General features: G+C 44.0%; 1 pseudogene; it reads left to right on the forward strand.

Annotated features, from left to right (window-relative positions):
* The window catches only part of LOC102842517, a 25,162-nt pseudogene that overhangs the window by 5,793 nt on the left and 1,164 nt on the right, over window positions 1–18,205 (forward strand).

The following is an 18,205-nucleotide window of genomic DNA, read 5'->3' on the forward strand; positions in this document are numbered from 1 at the left end:
AGTTGTTATTGTTGTTGTTAAGTGCCATCAAGTCCATTCCAACCCATAGCGACCCTGTATAGGGTTTCCAAGGAGCAGCTGGTGAGCTTGAACCGCCGATCTTGCAGTTCAAACGGCTTTGCAGTCTGGTGCATTAACCCACAGCGCCACACCAGGACTCCACAGGTCTAATTACGGAATAACAACACTAGGGAGGTACACACTCCTTAAAATCATCAACATTTGAGATAAAAAAGGCAGCATTTGCCCAAGAATAAAGTTCAAAAGGCAGATTGTTGCATCATGACCCTGTATAGGGTTTCCGAAAAGCAGCTGGTGTGTTTGAACTGCTGACCTTGTGGTTCACAATCCAGGGCTGATCCTAGCTAGAGCGCCACACCAGGAGTAGAAAAGGAGGAGGCAGGGAAATGGGAAAGAGGGAGGAAGTGGAATTAATGGTGTTGTACTCTACAGTCCAAGAGATGAAACAAAGTGTGTATGGATGGGTGAGTAGAAAACTGGTCTGCTCTGTAAACCTTCACCCAAATCACACACAAAAAAAGTTTAAAAACAAATGAACAAGCAAAAACAAGTCTTTGAAAAAAACACACAAACCAACAAGTCTTTGGAGATGCAGATTCCAGGGTTTATTGAGGGGTAAAGTGGCAGAGGTACACACGGAATGTCCACTCCCTGAGAAAGTCCAAACCTCATTATTCTTTCCTGCTGTCTCCTGCTTTCCTCAGGAGACCAATCAAAGCATGAATAAATGCTACAGCTCCTTATGAATCATGCATACTGTATTTCCTTTTCCCGACTCACCTCATTTTTCCCATCCTTGGCATTCAGGAACACTCGCTCTCACGTTACCACACCCACAGGGAAGACAGTGGGTGATTCCTCTGGTGTATTTTGTACCCTGCCTCGTGCCTGCAAAGGGTGGGGCGGCTCCTGTGGCAGAAAGGCCCTGAAGAGTGAGGCCAAGCATAGAGTGAAGACAGTCCGATGGATGCTGTGTGACCATGGGCAGGTCACCTAGCTTTTCTGATCCTCTTAGTCTCTAAATTGGAGTGAACAAGAGCCTCCCAGAGGTAGATTATGAGAACCCATGAACAAATGGATGGAAAACTGTCAGCTTGGGATCTTCTGCCTCTAATAAACAATTTATTTCTGATGACTTGGACTCTGAGAATTTAAATCATCAGTGCTTCATCATTTATGAGCCACTTCAAACAAGGACCACAAATACTGACTCTTGCATGGTTTTAATTGTGGGACAACATATGAGAAATGTGGGTGTGGGAAATAGCCCCTTCAAGACTTTCAATAAAATACTTTAAGTATTGAAAAAGTGATGAGCCAGTTTCCCCAATGCTACCCAGCCCCAAGAAAGTACAGCAATATTCCAGACTCCAAAAACATCCCAAATAGTTGCAAGGTATGGGGAGAAAAAGGCAGAAAGTGTCCCCTTGTGTGCTGTTTCTAAACTTTAAGAAGAAAAAACAAAACAAAAAAAAAAACACAGACTTTTTATTGTGGAGGTGTACAGAGATTATCAGTTTACATTCAACAATTTACATACTTTGATTCATTAAAATGATTGCAATCCCCTCCATGTATCAACAGTTAACATTTACCTCTATGCACTTTAACTCTTGCATTCCTCCCTGCGTCTCCTGCTGCCCTCACCTTCCTCTGCTAACCTCCCTCTTGTATAATGCCTGTCCTATCATCCATGTTAACCTGTGTCTACCCTCTAGCCCATAATTTTCCTTCCCAGCTCCCCAAGTAACCATCATAGATTGTTTCTTTTAACAAGAAAACCTTTTTGTAACCTTTCACAACATTACAAGGGTTATAAAAAAAAAAAACCTCATGCAATATTTGTCCTTTAGTAATTCATTAATTTCACTCAGCATAATGTCCCCTAGGTTCCACCATGTTGTGAGGGAGTTTGCAGATTCATTGTTATTCTTCGATGTTGTGTAGTGTTCCACTGTGTGTATGGACCAATAAACAATATCCATATAAATGGAGAAAAGATTGAAGTTGTCAAAGACTTCATTTTGCTTGGATCAATCATCAACACTCATGCAAGCAGCAGTTCAGAAATCAAACAACGTACTGCATTAGGCAACTCTGCTGCACAAGACCTCTTTAAAGTGTTGAAGAGTAAAGATGTCAGCTTGAGGACTAAGGTGCGCCTGACCCAAGCCATGGCGTTTTCAATAACCTCATATATGAAAGTCAGACAGTGAGTAAGAAAGACCGTAAAACAATTGATGCATTTGAGTTACGGTGTTGGAGGAGAATATTTAAAGTGCCATGGGCTGCCAAAAGAACCGACAGATCTGTGTTGGAAGAAGTGCAGCTAGAGCGCCCCCTGGAGGCCAGGATGACCAAACTTCGTCTCTCACACTTCAGACATATTGTCAGGAGGGACCAGTCCCTGGAGAAGGATATCATATTAGGTAAAGTGGAGGATCAGAGAAAAAGAGGAAGACCCGCAGCGAGACGGTTTGGCACAGTGGCAGCATCAACGGGCTCAAGCGTGGCAACAATTGTGAGGTTGGCCCAGGATCGGGCAGTGTTTCGTTCTGCTGTGCATGGGGTTGCTATGAGTCAATACCGACTTAATGGCATCTAACAACAACAACGTGTAACCATTCTTCTGTTGATGGGCATTTAGACTGTCCACATCTTTTTGGCGTGTCTCTTGTAGACAGCATATTCAAGTATCCTGTTTTTCTCCATTCTGCTATCTCTGTCTCTATTTCTGTGGTTTGGTGCCATTGAGTGGGTTCCAACTCATAGCGATCCTGTATGGGGTTTCCAAGGAGCAACTGGTGAGCTTGAACCACCGACCTTGTGGTTCAAATCGACCTTGCTGTCCAGTGCATTAACCCGCAGCGCCACACCAGGACTCCATTTCTAGCTCTAGATTGGTACATTTAATCCATTTATTTTCCGTACGGTATGAATTCATTGCCGTCATTTTGCTGTGTGTATTTTTGTTACTTTCTTTGTTCCACATCATTTTCTGTCTTGAGTTCATTTTGTTTGTGGGTTTTCATTTTCATTTCTGTTTTGTTAATGTTTACTAAATCTTTCCATTTTGTTCTTTTGTGTGCAAGTGTATTCATTTCCTTTGAGGTTACCCTGTCATTTATGAATTTTTGTCCCTGTTGAAGACAGTCTGCTTTAGCTTTAAATCTACCTGACTTTCTTGCCATTTGAAGTTCTGTATCTACGCTAGTCCTACTTTTTCCTTTGTAGCTGACTCCATTATAAATTGATATCTCTAGCTTCCTAGAGTTGATCTTATAAGTTTGTTTTACTTTAAAGATGAGTCTTGGTGTGGCACTGTGGGTTAATGCGCTGGACTGCAAAATTGGTTTGAACTGCAAGGTCGGCAGTTCAAGCTCACCAGCCACTCCTTGGAAACCCTATGCAGGGTCGCTATGGGTCAGAACCAACTCGACGGCACAGCACAACAGCAACAATACCTGGATTGAGTTCGAGCAGGTGTTGTCACGTATTGTAATCTCAGGTTATTGTCTACTGTTTTTGGTTTCCAGTCCAAAGAACACCTTTCAGCATTTTTATAAAGTTGGTCTGGTCATCACAAATTGCTTTAATTTCTGTTTACTCGGAAATGTCCTAATTTTGCCACCGTATTTGAGGGACAGCAAACTTTGCTGGTATATGATTCTTGGTTGGCAATTTTTTTTTTTCTTTCAGAGTTTTGTATGTCATCCCATTTCCTTCTCGCCCAGTTGGTTTCTGCTGAGAAATCAGAGCTTCATCTTACTGGTTCTCCTTTGTAGGTAACATTTCATTTTTCCCAAGATGCTCTCAAGATTCTTTCCTTATCTTTAATTTTGGAAAGTTAATTAGGATATGTCTTGGTGATTTTATTTTGGGGTCTTTCCTGTTTGGGGTTTGTTCAGCTTCATGCCTGCTTATCTTCTTGTCTTTCATGTTAGGTAAGTTTTCTTCCAACAAGTCTTGGGATGACTTTCTCTGTACTTGTCTCTCCTGTTCTGAAATTCCTATCGGCAATAAGTTCTTCTTCTTCATGGTGTCCCACATAACTGTTAGGCTTCTTTTTTTTTTTTTTTTTTGCATTTTTCATTCTTTTTTTCTGATTGCTCTTCCGGAAACTAGAATGGAGAGATTTCTCTTCCAGGTCACTAATTCAGGCTTCCATGGGTTCGTAGGTACTCCTTTGCCTTTTCAATGTATTGTCCATTTCTGAGATCTTAGTAAAGCTTCCAGATTTCTAATTGCAGGTTTTGTTTAGTTTCAAAATTTGCAATTATTTTGTTTCTTCCTTTAGTGTTATCCTGAATTCTTCTAATTTTTTTTTCGATGTTCTCTTTGCTTTCTTAGATCTGTCAATCCTTTGTTGTTAAGTGCTGTCAGGTCGGTTCCAACCCATAGCTGTAAATCTTTACGGAAGTAGAAAGCCTCATCTTTTTTTCCACGGAACCGCTGGTAGTATCGAACTGCTGACCTTGAGGTGAGCAGCCCAACTTGTAACCACTATACATCCAGAGCTCCTTAATCCTTTGTGTTGTTGTTGTTAGGTGCCATCAAGTCAGTACGGACTCATAGCGACCTTATGCACAACAGAACAAAACACTGCCCGCTCCTGGGCCACCCTCACTACTGTTGCCACACTTGAGTCCATTCATGCTGCCACTTGGCCAATCCATCTGTTGGGGGTCTTCCTCTTTTTCTCTGACCCTCCACTTTACCAACCGTGATATCCTTCTCCAGCAACAGGTCCTTCCTGACAGTATGTCTGAAGTATGAGAGATGAAGTTTGGTCATCCTGGCCTCCAGGGGGCGCTCTGGCTGCACTTCTTCCAACACAGATCTGTTGGGTTTTTTGGCAGCCCATGGCACTTTCAGTATTCTCCTCCAACACCATAACTCAAAAGCATCTATTCTTCTACGATCTTCCTTATTCACTGTCCAGCTTTCGCATCTGTATGAGGTTATTGAGAATACTATGGCTTGGGTCAGGTGCACCTTAGTCCTCAAGCTGACATCTTAGCTCTTCAACACTTTAAAAAAGCCTTGTGCAGCAGATTTGCCTAATGCAATACGTCCTCTGATCTCTTGACTGCTGCTTCCATGAGTGTTGATGGTTGATCCAAGAAGAATGAAGTCCTTGACAGCTTCAGTCTTTTCTCCATTGATAAGGATGTTGTTTATTGGTCCAGTGGTGAGGATTTTTGTTTTCTTGACATTGAGATGCAACCCATACCAAAGGCTGTGTTCTTTGATCTTCATCAGTAAATATTTTAAGTCTTCTTCACTTTCAGTAAGCAAGGTTGTATCATCTGCATATAGCAGGTTGTTAATGAGTTTTCTTCCAATCCTGATGCCACATTTTTCTTCATAGAACCCAGCTTCTCATATTATTTGCTCAGCATACAGGTTGACTAAGTATGGTGAAAGAATACAACATTGTCACACACCTTTCTTAATTTTAAACCATTCAGTGTTCCCTTTTTCTGTTCGAACAACTGCCTCTTGGTCCATGTACAGATTCCACATGAGCCCAACTAAGTGTTCCAGAATACTCATACTTCACAATATTGTCCGTAGCTTGTCATGATCCACACAATTGAAAGCCTTTGCATAGTCAATAAAGCACAGGTAAACATCTTTCTGATATTCTCTGCTTTCAGTCAAGATCCATAGGACATTAGCAATGATATCCCTTGTTCCACGGCCTCTTCTGAATCTGGCTTGAACCTCTGGAAGTTCTCTGTCACTGTATGCTTGCAGCCATTTCTCTATTACCTTTAGTAAAACTTTACTCGCATGGGATATCAAAGAGATTGTCTAATGATTTCTCGCATTCTATTGGGTCACCTCTCTTTGGAATGGGCACAAATATGGATCTCTTCCAATCATCGACCAGACAGTTGTCTTCCAAATTTCTTGGCAGAGATGAGTGAATGCCTCCTGTGCCGCCTCACTTTCTTGAAAGATTTCAATTTTTATTCCATTAATTCCTGGTGCCTTGTTCTTTGCCAATTCCTTCAATGCACTTTGGGCTTCTTCTTTCAGTATCATTGGCTCTTGATCATATGGTATCTCTTGGAATGATTGAACATCAACCATTTCCTTTATATTCCTTCCATCTTCTCTTGATGCTTTCTGGCATCATTCAATAATTTGCCCAGAGTATCCTTCAATAACGAAAGTGGAGGCTTGAATTTTTTTCTTCAGTTCCCCCAGTTTAAGAAATGCTGAATGTGTTCTTCCTTTTTGGTTTTCTGACTCCAGATCTTTGCACATTTTGCTGTAATATTTGGCCTTATCTTATCCAGCTGATCTTTGAAATTGTTCAGCTCTTGGGCCTCCTCATTTCTTCCATTCGCTTTAGCATCTCTGCTGCGGCAGCACGAGTCAGGAGGAACTCAACTTGGAAAACTGAAAGAGCAAACTTTATTCCCAGTGGCCCGAGTGGCAGCTCAAGCCCAAGTCACTCTGACCCCCAAGTGAGGAGTGTACAGTATAAAATACAAGAAACACAGAGCGGGTAGAACACACAGACTTGTCTTGTCAGCTGGGGTGGTAAATTCCAGCAGACCCTTATCCTGTAAGTGGGAGTAAACCCACCAATAAACCCTTATCTTGGTTGTATGGATGGGCTAAGTTTTATCCTGTTTGTTCAGATGTCCTTGGGTCATTCTGACCTTCAAGGTTTTTCTGTAAGAAGTTTATTTATTGTTTTTCCATAGGATGAGTTTGGGGAAAAGGGGAGCAGGGTGAACTATGCTATAGTATTTCAAATGGCAAATGGGGGCTGATAGTTATACTGTAATATTTCAAATGGGGGCTGTTAGTTATAATATTTCAAATGGGGGCTGTTAGTTATACTCTTATATTTCAAATGGGGGCTATTAGTTATACTATAGCATCTCTATGCTGGAGAGTAAGTTTCAGTGTCTCTTCTGACATCTCTTCTGAGATCATTCTATTGAATTCCCTTTTCAGTTACTTCTATTACCTTTTCTTCCTCAGAAATATTTTCTGGCTCTTCATCTTCTTGGTCATTTGTTTGAGCCCTTCTCTTGTTTCTTTGTGTGAGCTCAACTTGTCTCTGGGATATTTTGGTGTTCTTGTTTTGTTGTGATTGATGATTGTGTGTTGATGTGTTCTCAGGTTCTCACCCACCGTCCCCTGGGGGGTAGTTAGAGAGTGGAGGGAGGCCTGCGCACACCGGTCTCCATGGTGCACCTCAATGTAGGCTGCGATTGGCTGGTGCTGGCTGCTGGCTGTCATTGACCTGGTGGGATAGGAGCTGGCAATGATGGAGCTGCAGAGGGCACACTTGTGGCTGGGCCGTATGGACAAGGTTGCTGTCTCCTGTTGGCTGGAAAGATAAAACCCCTCCGAACACACACACAAGAAATCAGAACAGAATAAACAAACATGGAACCAGCAATGAAAAGAGAAAACAATAAATAAACACAGGCAGAAACCAGAAAAAAAAATGTATATAACAACTATAAAGACAAAAGAGGGAGCTGTAGAAGAAAAACAATACGAAAAGGAGACAAAAGGAAGAAATTAAAAGAAAGGAAAAACCCTAAAGAATAACTAAAAAGAGAAAAGCAGGAGAGGGAAATGGAGCCATAAAAGAGAAAAACAAGAGAGGAAATAAAAGGAAGACATTTTTACATATAGTTGGAAAATCCAGGGAGAGGGGAGATGAAAAGAGGAAGAGTAGAGAGGAATAAAGAAAGATCAAAAGGGAAAAGCTAAGGAAATGAGAAACAGAAGAGAAGAAGGAAAAACAAAAGCGGAGATACAAAGGATAAAAATTCAAGAAAATGAGAAAAGAAGATGGAGGAGAAAGAATGACAAACAAAAACAATGCAACAACCAAAGGAAAAAAGCAAACCCCAAAGCCAAGGAGCTCAGGAGGTGGGAGCAGGAGGCTGTGGCCCTGGAAAGAGATCCTGTGGCCTCCCTGTTCTCTGTGTTCAGGATACTTGATCTAGAAGTAGTTAGTGGAGACCCTTGATGGGGCTGGTTTCACGGTCTGTTAGGACCAGAGGATAGCTGTGTGCAGGATGACTCGTTAAAGGCTGCTCTGGGGGTTCTGTAAATCCTAAGCTGAGCTCATCTGAATTCAGCGCGCCAAAGTGCCTCACAATGGTGGCTCGGAACTCCTCCGAGAGTGAGCCGGGGCTGTACAGGGGGTAGATAAGGGAAGGAGGGGAACATGGTAAAAAGAAGGAATGGGACCGGCCCACTCTCCTGTGTGACTCTACTGGACCACCTTCTGTTGCTAAAACAGCTCACAAAGGTTCAAGATTGTCCTGCCTTGTCTGGCTGGCCATTCACCAGTCGGTCTCCCTCACTGTCCCTGCTCTGCTTCTCCTCCCAGCATGCTCTCTTTCCGCTTCTCTAACTTTTCTTCTGAAGCTCAGGGTTCCAGGATTTTCATCCGTATCTGTTTCATTTGGTCTCTCACATCTTTGTTGTAGAGAGTCTCTGTGTGTGCTCTCTAGTCTGGCATCCCTCCTGTTTCTAATCTCTTAAAATCAGTATTTCCTACTGTCTTTACCTCCAAGCAAACAGCTACGTGCTGGGACTGCAAACCAAAACGCTGGCACTTGGCACCCACCCAGAGGAGCCTCAGAAGAAAGACCTGGAGATCTCCTTCCAAACAATTAGTCACTGAAAACCCCACAGACATTCAGAGCGTTGTTATGTATCAGTGCCTACTAGAAGGCAACTGTGTTTTTGGTTTTGGGTGGTGCAACCAGTCACTGCTAACTGAGCAATTGGAGGTTTCCGTGTACTCAGAAGTCCTACAGAACAAAGGTCAGGCAGTCTAGTTACAAACAGCCAGTCACTGAAAACCCTGCGGAGCACAGTTCTACTTTGACGGTCTTGGAATCGTCATGAGCAGGTATAGACACAAAGGCAGGTGGTTTAAGCTCCGTTGAGGGACTTGGAGGGCAGTCCCAACCCTGGACAGCCCAGTCTACATAGGCTGAATGGAATGGAATGAAGCTAACACTCCCTGCAGTCTGGCTTTTCCCACTTCAGGAAGGGACTATGGCTTGTGTATTCCCACTTCTGAGATGGGAAAACTGAGGTTTTGAGAGGCAAAGTGACTTGCCTGCTACCATTCCCTAGATTCAAATCTCCAATCAGCTACCCTGAACAAGTAGGCAGAGCTGCGTCCCAGGGTTCTATCCAGGGCTGGGGGTGGGGACTGCACCAGAGGGTCCAGCCCAGGGTCTGTTCTTGCTCTTGTAGACCTGGGAGCTGCAGAGAGGACAGTGAGGTTGGTGAACAGCTGTCTGTGTCCTGTGCCAAACAGTCAGACCAGGGCATCCAGGGTGGTTCTAATTACAAAAGGCTTTCCCGCCTGGCCTGCTGGGCTCGGTGCCCAGCTTCAGCCCTCCAAAGGGCCTCATCTTGTGGTCAGTGGCCCATGTCCGGAGCTGAAGATGAACATGACCCTGCTATTTTCCTGAATTGGCTCCAGGAACAAGAGGCGTGAAGTTAATCCCAGGAAATGAAATTCCCAGAGTGGCTGGGGCTCTGCCCTTGAGCAGATCCCTGAATTGGCCGAGGCCTGAGCTGCTGGATGGGTTTTCTCCTAGTGCCTCTGGATCGATTGGTGATGTATGCCTCCTGTGCAGGAAAGCAGCTTCTCAGAGGTAAAGGAGCAGAAGTCTCCCACAACATAGTGTGATGTACAGGGTTTTCAACGGCTGGTTATTGGAAGCAGATTGCCAGCCCTTTATTCCTAGTCTGCCTTAGTCTGGAGCCTAACAACAACAACAACAACAACATAATCCACAGATTGTGGTGGGTCAACAATTACGTCTTTTTGTTGTTGTTAGGTACCATCGAGTCGGTGACCTTATGCACAGCAGAACGAAACACTGCCCGATCCTGGGCCACGCTTGAGCCCATCGATGCTGCCAATCCATCTCGTTAAGGGTCTTCCTCTTTTTCTCTGACCCTCCATCTTACTAAACATGATCTCCTTCTCCAGCGACTGTTCCCTCCTGACAATATGTCCCAAGTATGAGAGACGAAGTTTGGCCATCCTGGCCTCCAGGGGGCGCTCTGGCCGCACTTCTTCCAACTTGAATCCACATATGCAGCTACTAAATGAAATGTGGGTGGTTTGAAGGGAGCCACTGACTCTGTGGGGGAAAAGACCTGCTGATATGCTTCTGTAAAGTTTAAACCAGGGAGTCAGTTGCCTGGTGGCACCATGGTTAAAGCACTGGATGACTTGAGGCCACTCTGTGAGAGAAAGATATGTCAGTCAGCTTCTGTAAAAATTAGACCCACTGCCACCAAATTCACTCAGACTCAGAGCAATTGTATATGGTATTTCCAAGACTGAACATCTTTATGGGACAGATTTGCCGCATCGTTCTCTCTAGGAGGTGCTGGTGAGTTTGAACCGCCGACTTCTCAGCAGCACCATGCCTAACCCACAGCGCCACCAGGCCTCCTTCGTAAATATGACAGCCTTGGGAACCTTACGGACTAGTTATACTCTGTAATATTCAGGGTCAATATGAGTCAAAGGTGCGCCTGACCCAAGCCATGGTATTTTCAATAACCTCATATGCATGTGAAAGCTGGGCAGTGAATAAGGAAGACTGTAGAAGAATTGATGCCTTTGAGTTACAGCGTTGGAGGAGAATATTGAAAGTGCCATGGACTGCCAAAAGAACCAACAGATCTGTGTTGGAAGAAGTGCAGCCAGAGCGCCCCCTGGAGGCCAGGATGGCCAAACTTCGTCTCTTATACTTCAGACATATTGTCAGGAGAGACCAGGGTCGCTATGGGTCAGAACCGACTCGACGGCACTTAACAACAACAAGGTGGAGGGTCAGAGAAAAAAAGGAAGACCCTCAGCGAGATGGATTGGCCAAGTGGCAGCATCGATGGACTCAAGCATGGCAACAGTAGTGAGGTTGGCCCAGGATCGGGCAGTGTTTCCTTCTGCTGTGCATAGGGTCACTATAGGTCGGTACCGACTTGATGGCACTTCACAACAACAACAAATGAGTCAAAATCCATTCCAGGGCATACACCAACAATGTTCCACTGCTAGACATTTGCCTGTGCTGTAGGATAAGCACTGGACTGCTAACTGCAAGGGTCCTTATGAATCAGAACCGACTTCATGGCATTTCACAAAAATAACAACACGTTTGCCTGTGGACACATTTGTGAAACTCTGTCAAGCGGTTCATCACGGATGTTCATTTCTGCAGGCGACGGCTGGTGGCAGGCACTGGTTCAAGTCACGGGCAACCTTCTGTAAGGAAATGGCAGGCTGGGACGGAGGTGTCCTATGGACACCAGGACAGCAGGTTGAAGTCCATCTGGCATGAACGGCCCCTGAGACATTCCGTTAAAGGGAAAGAGCTGGTTCAGAACATGGTTTGCAGTACGCACCTCTTGGGATGTTTCTAGACCTGTGAATTGGGGCTAGTGAAGAATTTTCATGATTTTCCTGGAAGGTGGTCCACCAGACTCCTCTTGGGCTTTCCAGGGGGTCACTGGAGGGGAGAGGAGAGGTGCAGTAACCCAGGGTCTGGGTGGAGACTTCCAGCTTGCTTCCTGAACCTCGTTTTCCATTTCTGTCACACAGGTCATAGTGGGACACAGAGTAGGATGGTGTTTTGGTTCTGGCACCCTGGGGTCCTTGTGTTAGGATCCTTGTCCAGGGCTGTGATTAAATATGTACTCCCAAAATTCCTGTGGCGGTGTTTGAAGATGCTACCAGTTAGTACTGGGTCACGAAGGAGCACTAGCATGTTATACAAGATAGAGACCCAGGAAGAGACCACCTAAAGATGCACCTCCAAGTCAAGAAATGCCTGGGGCTACCAGAACTCAAAAGGAGCTCTGGTAGCATAGTGGTTATGAATCGGGCTGCCAACCTCAAGGTCAGCAGTTCGAAACTACCAGCTGTTGCACGGAAAAAAGATGAGGCTTTCTGCTCCCGTAAAGATTTACAGCCTTGGAAACCCTGTGCAGGGTCACTATGAGTCAGAACCCACTCCACGGCACATAACAACACAACAACAATCAGAACTCAAGGAGTCCTGGTGTGGTGCTGTGGGTTAATGTGCTGAATTGCATGCCAGCTTTGAACCTCAAGGTCAGTGGTTCAAACCCACCAGCTGCTCCTCGAAAACCCTCTACAGGGTCCCTATGAGTTGGCACCGATTCAACGGCACTTACCAACAACACCAGAACTGAAAGGGACACAGAGACACTGGGAAGACTCCATCTACAAGCCAGGGAGTGCCCGGAGCCACCTCCGAGGGAGTTTGGCCTGCCAAAAGCCCTGGACTTGAATTTCTAGCCTACAGATGGCAGGATAATCAATTCTGGTTTTCTTATCCACCCAGTTTGTGGGACTTTGCTAAGGTATATCAGAAACCCCTTCTGGGGTGCCCTTTGTACAGAAGGTGGGTTATGACTCCATACTCGCAGCTCATTGAACATCCACACATACGGTCGCCAGGCTCCTGGCAGGTGTGGAGAAGACGACTTCCGGGAGGTCACTGGCAGGTCTCTTCCAGCACCGATTCCTATTACAGCTGTTCCCTCCAGGGGGGAATGAGGATGGCACTGCCCCTGCTCGGCCCACCCCTCACCACATAGACACATACGCAGAGACAGCCGAGAAGAGTCTGACAGGGGACTGAGGAAGGTAGCCAAGAGGGATGGACAGCAACAGAGACACGCAGTGCACACGCAGACTCAATCACACACGCCACCCCATATAGAGCCCTCTCCAGACTGGCCTTGCCCCATGGCGTTCCACACACAGAGCCCCCTTCACGCTTGAAAACAGAACTCCCTGTAGGTCTGTCTTCCAGCACCCGAGTGTTTGCTGCCTGTACCAGCTTTCTCCTAGAGGGCATCCCTCTGAGAGTCTGGGTGGCTCCCTGGGGGCCAATCCAGAGGTTCCTGGGTACAGCAGGACCGTGTTGGCCAGAGGAAGGCGGAGGGCCAGTATGTCTGCCTGTTCCCTTCCAAGGACTGAAAGAGACGGGAAGGAATTTCCAAAGAAGACTTTGGCAGATCCAACTGGGATTTTTACTGCATAGGTTGGGAGTCTGGAGGATAATGCCCTTGACCACAAGGTCAGTTTGAACCACCAGGTCAGCAGTTCAAACCCACCAACCACTCCTTGGAAGCCCTATACAGGGTTGCTATGGGTCAGAACAGCAACAATAGAAGAAGAAAGAAGAGGGAAAAAAGAGGAATCTGATACAATTTGATGAATTTGACCTACGCCTATGGATGTAGTAGTTTAAAAGAGGGAACAAATCTTTACAGCAAGGATCATTCTCACCCCCTAAGTATACAGGGTAGATGGGATGGACAACTTAGACATTGGCTACCCAAAATTGGCGGAGGGACGACACAAAGGCAAGAAGTGAATGGCGTACAAGCTTTCATGAGGGAGCCTAGATCCAGAAGGGGGAAGGTAGAATCTCCACTGAGTGGTTTCCAATCTGTCTGGATGGGGCTGATGAAAGGAGATGGGGGTAAGACGCTTGTGATACAATAATGAATACTTGTTATCAGGACTGACTGTGAGGGTTGGAAATGTAAAGGTGGACATTTTGTATCAAAAGGAGGGGAGTGGTTGACTTTGCAGTCCAGGAGCAGAGGTCCCTGGGACCATCAAGGGAGAAGAACAGATGGATGGACCCTATCCAAAGCAGGGACACCAAAGATGGAGGCAGAGACGATGACGTGGAGAGATGAAGCAGCTGGGGACTCTAGACCCAGGGAGGAAGAGGGGCTGTGTGCTGACAACCAGGGGGCAGGCTTGTGGGATGTACCCTTTGGATGTTTGATGAGGCATGGAGGGGACTGTAACCATGGCAATGAAACAAAATACAATAGGATGAATGTAAAGCTAATGTTCGTTCTCCCATGTAAACGATCACATAATTCACAATAAAAACTTTAACAAACAAACAAACAACAACAGTGTTGGGAGGGATGATCTGCCCAGGGTCTTAAAGAAAAGAGAAGAGAGGGAACATAGGTCAACTCACAGAAAAAAACAACGAAATTCAAACTAAAAGATAATAAAGGAAATACAATAAATAAAATAGGCTGAGTTAAAGTAATTTAAAATAAATGTAATAAAATGGAACACATTACAATTAAATTCTTGAAATAAATAGAATAGGATAAATTAAAAAATTGAGTGAATTCAATGACAGAATTTTAAAAAGTCAAATAGAATTAATCACATAAAAGGAGTCCTTGTGTGGCACTGTAGAAGAAGCATTGGACTGCTAACCTCAAGTTCAGTGGTTCAAACCCACAAGCCACTCCTCAGAAAGCCTATACTGGGTCCCTATTAGTCAGAACTGACAACAACAATAAAATAAAATGAGATCAATTAATAAAAATGGATAAACAATAAAATGTAAAAATTAAAGTAAGTAAAACAGAATAGAATAAGACAAATTAAATTAAGTTGAAAATAATATAAAAATGGAATCATATATAAATAAAAATAAATAAATCAGAGTAATTAAATAAATTAAGTATTGAATAAATAAAATAAAGTGAAATAAATTTAACAAATTAGAAAAAGTCAAGATTAGAGGAGTTACGGACAACATTAAGAACATCAGATAGAAACAAAGCAAAAGGTCATTAAAAAGAAAGAAAAGACAAAAGAAATGTCAGGAGAGACTGAAACTTTCTCTCCAGCGTCGAGATGCTAAAACAAATGGAAGAAATGAGGTACAAGAGCTGAACAGAAAATCTCTAAGGTCAATTTGTGAAGACAAAGTCAAATATTATAATGAAATACGAAATGTGCAAAGACCTGGAGTTAGAAAACCAAAAGGGAAGAACACACTGAGCGTTTCTCAAGCTGAGGGAACTGAAGACAAACTTCACGCCTTAACCTGCGATATTGAAGGAGTCCTGGGGTGGCGCTGTGGGTTAATGCACCAGCTGCAAAGCCGTTTGAACTGCAAGGTTGGCGGTTCAAGCTCACCAGTCACTCCTCGGAAACCCTATACAGGGTCGCTATGGGTCGGAACCGACTCAACGGCACTTAACAACAACAACACTGACAAAATGGAAAAGTTATTGAATGAAGCATCAAAAGATGGAAAGAATACAGAGTTACTGTACTGAAAAAAAAAAAAAGGTCGATGTTCCAACCGTTTCAAGAGGTAGCATATGATCAAGAACCAATGGTACTGAAAGAAGAAGTCCAAGGTGCATTGAAGGCATTGGCAAAGAACAAGGCATGGGGAATTGATGGAATACAAATGGAAATCTTTCAACAACTTGATGATGCACTGGTGGAAATCACTCATCTATGTCAAGAAATTTGGAAGACAGCTATCTGGCTTGTTGATTGGGAGATCCAAATTTGTGCCCATTCCAAAGAAAGGTGACCCAAAGGAATGCAGAAATCATTGGACAATAATATCAATAGTATCACATGCAAGAAAATTTTTGTTAAAGATAATACAAATACAGCAGTATATTTATAGGGAGCTGCCAAATACTCAGGCTGAATTCAGAGGGACACGTGGAATGAGGGTTATCACTGCTGACATCAGATGGATGTTGACTGAAAGCAGAAAATACCAGAAAGATGCTTACCTGTACTTTATTGACTACGCAAAAGCTTTCGATTGTGTGGATCATGAGAAGCTCTGGACAACATTGTGAAGTATGAGTATTCCGGAACGCTTCATTGTGCTCATGAGGAACCTGGACCTGGACCAAGAACAGAATAAGGGAACACCGAATGGTTTAACATTAAGAAAGGTGTGAACCAGGGCTGTATTCTTTTACCACACTTATTCAATCTGTATGCTGAGCAAATAATCCGAGAAGCTTAATTATATGAAGAAGACCATGGCATCAGGATTGGAGGGAAGACTCATTAACAATCTGCAATATGCAGATAATACAACCTTGCTTGCTGAACATGAAGAGGACTTAAAACATTTACTGATGAAGATCAAAGACCACAGCCTTCGGTATGGATTACATGTCAGTGTAGAGAAAACAAAACTCCTCACCAGTGGACCAATAAATAACAAACATCAAGATAAATGGAGAAAAGATTGAAGCTGTCAAAGACTTCATTTTGTTTGGATCCACCATGAACGTTCAAAGAAGCAGCAGTCAAGAAATCAAAGGATGTATCGCATTAGGCAAATCTGCTGCACAAGACCTCTTGAAAGTGTTCAAGAGCAAAGATGTCAGTTTGAGGATTAAGGTAGACCTGACCCAAATTATGGTATTTTCTTTTGCCTCATAATCCTGTAAAAGTCGGACAATGAATACAGAAAATTGTAGAAGAATTAAAGTATTTGAGTTATGGTGTTGGAAGAGACTATTGAAAGTCCCAAGGACTGCCAAAAGAACAAACAAATCTGTGTACAGTTAGAATGCTCCTTAGAAGCCAGGATGGCCAGACCTTGTCTCTCATACTTCTGACATAGGATCAGGAGGAGCCAGTCTCTGGTGAAGGACATCATGCTTGGTAAAGTGGAGGGTCAGCAAAAAAGAGGAACCCCCCCCCAATAAAATGGACTGACACAGTGGCATTAGTAATGGGAGAAAGCGTAGCAATGATTGTGACCTTGGCCCAGGACTGGGCAGTGTTTCGTTCTGTTGTGCATAAGGTTGCTATGAGTCGATATTGATTCAATGGTACCTAACAACTTATATTTTTATATTTGAATAAGGGGTCTCTTTTCTTTGCTAAAACAAGCCAAAAACTTTAACTCTCCTTTAGCATAGTAAATCAAGTATAGGCTGAAGGTGGGCTTACAAGCTCTCTGTAATCAAGATGCCCAATACTCAGTTTCCTGAAATATGTGTGTGTGGCCTCAGACTTCTGGCTGGTGGGTGGAACAAACAGACCCTGACCCCGTTAGTGATCTGGTTTAAGCAGCCAGACTTTCACCCCAAATGACTCTAGTAGCAGCTTTTCTACCCCCAACTGCAGCATAACATCTTACAACCCTTCCCGTCATTACCATCAACAACCACACAGTAGTCTTTTAAGAAGCTGAACTTTTACTTTCCACGTCCCTTGTTTTTTCTCAGACAGAACCAATCCCAAGGTTCCATGAGTCTAGAGCTAGTGCAGCAAACCCAACTTCTGACATCAAACTGTGAAAAACAAAAGGCGTCACTGGGTCTAGAGACTCAGGACAATGTTCTTAGGGGGCACCAAGTTCAATTGGCATAACGTGGTCTAAAAAGACAACGTTTTAAATCCTACTCTGGTGAGTAGTGAGTGGGGTCTTAAAAGGTAGTGTGTGCCCATCTACCATGGACTGTTGGTCTCTCTCTGCCCAGAGGAAAGAAGAAGGATGAAAATCAAAGACAAAAAAAAAAAAAAATGCAACAAAAGGCTTACTGCCCAGAGGTCGATGGAGCCCCCAGATGACGGCCTTCAGTCACCCTTCAGGTCTGAAACTGCTCTCACCTCTATGGCTTGCTCCACTTTCGGACAAACAATAGGTCTATCTACAAGGGGCATAAGGAGCTCTGGTAGCGTAGTGGCTACGAATCGGGCTGCGAACCACAAGGTCAGTGGTTTGAAACTACCAGCTATTCCATGGGAGAAAGATGAGGCGTTAAGATTTACAGCCTCGGAAACCCTGTACAGGGTCGTTATGAGTCAGAACCGACTCCACGGCACATAGCCACCACCACCACAAGGGGCATAATAACATGATTGAGGCATTGTTGTGAAGTGTCGAGTCAGTTCCAACCCACGGCGACCCTGTATAGGGTTTCTGAGGAGCGGGTGGTTAGCTTGAACCGCTGACCTTGTGGTTCAAAGCGATGTTGCAGTCCAGCGCGTTAACACTATACCACCACACCAGGGCGCCTCTCTCTAAACTGGAGTTGGTGAATTTGGCTCCGCTGCTCCAGGGCATGAACCTTTATTAGGGGTAACAGTATTAATAAAATAAAGTAAAGAAAAATAAAATCTAAGAATCAGAATCAATAAACTATTATAAAAGAAACATATTAGCCTAGAATAAAAATCAGCATAAATAAGTCAATTGATTACAATTAACAAATTAAAATATTCTAAAACAAAAATGATCATTTGTTGTTGTTATGTGCCATGGAGTCGGTTCCAACTCATAGCGCCCCTGTACAGGGTTTC

This window comes from Chrysochloris asiatica, unplaced genomic scaffold (assembly GCF_000296735.1).
Source record: "Chrysochloris asiatica unplaced genomic scaffold, ChrAsi1.0 scaffold00125, whole genome shotgun sequence".
In the NCBI taxonomy this organism is placed as follows: domain Eukaryota; kingdom Metazoa; phylum Chordata; class Mammalia; order Afrosoricida; family Chrysochloridae; genus Chrysochloris; species Chrysochloris asiatica.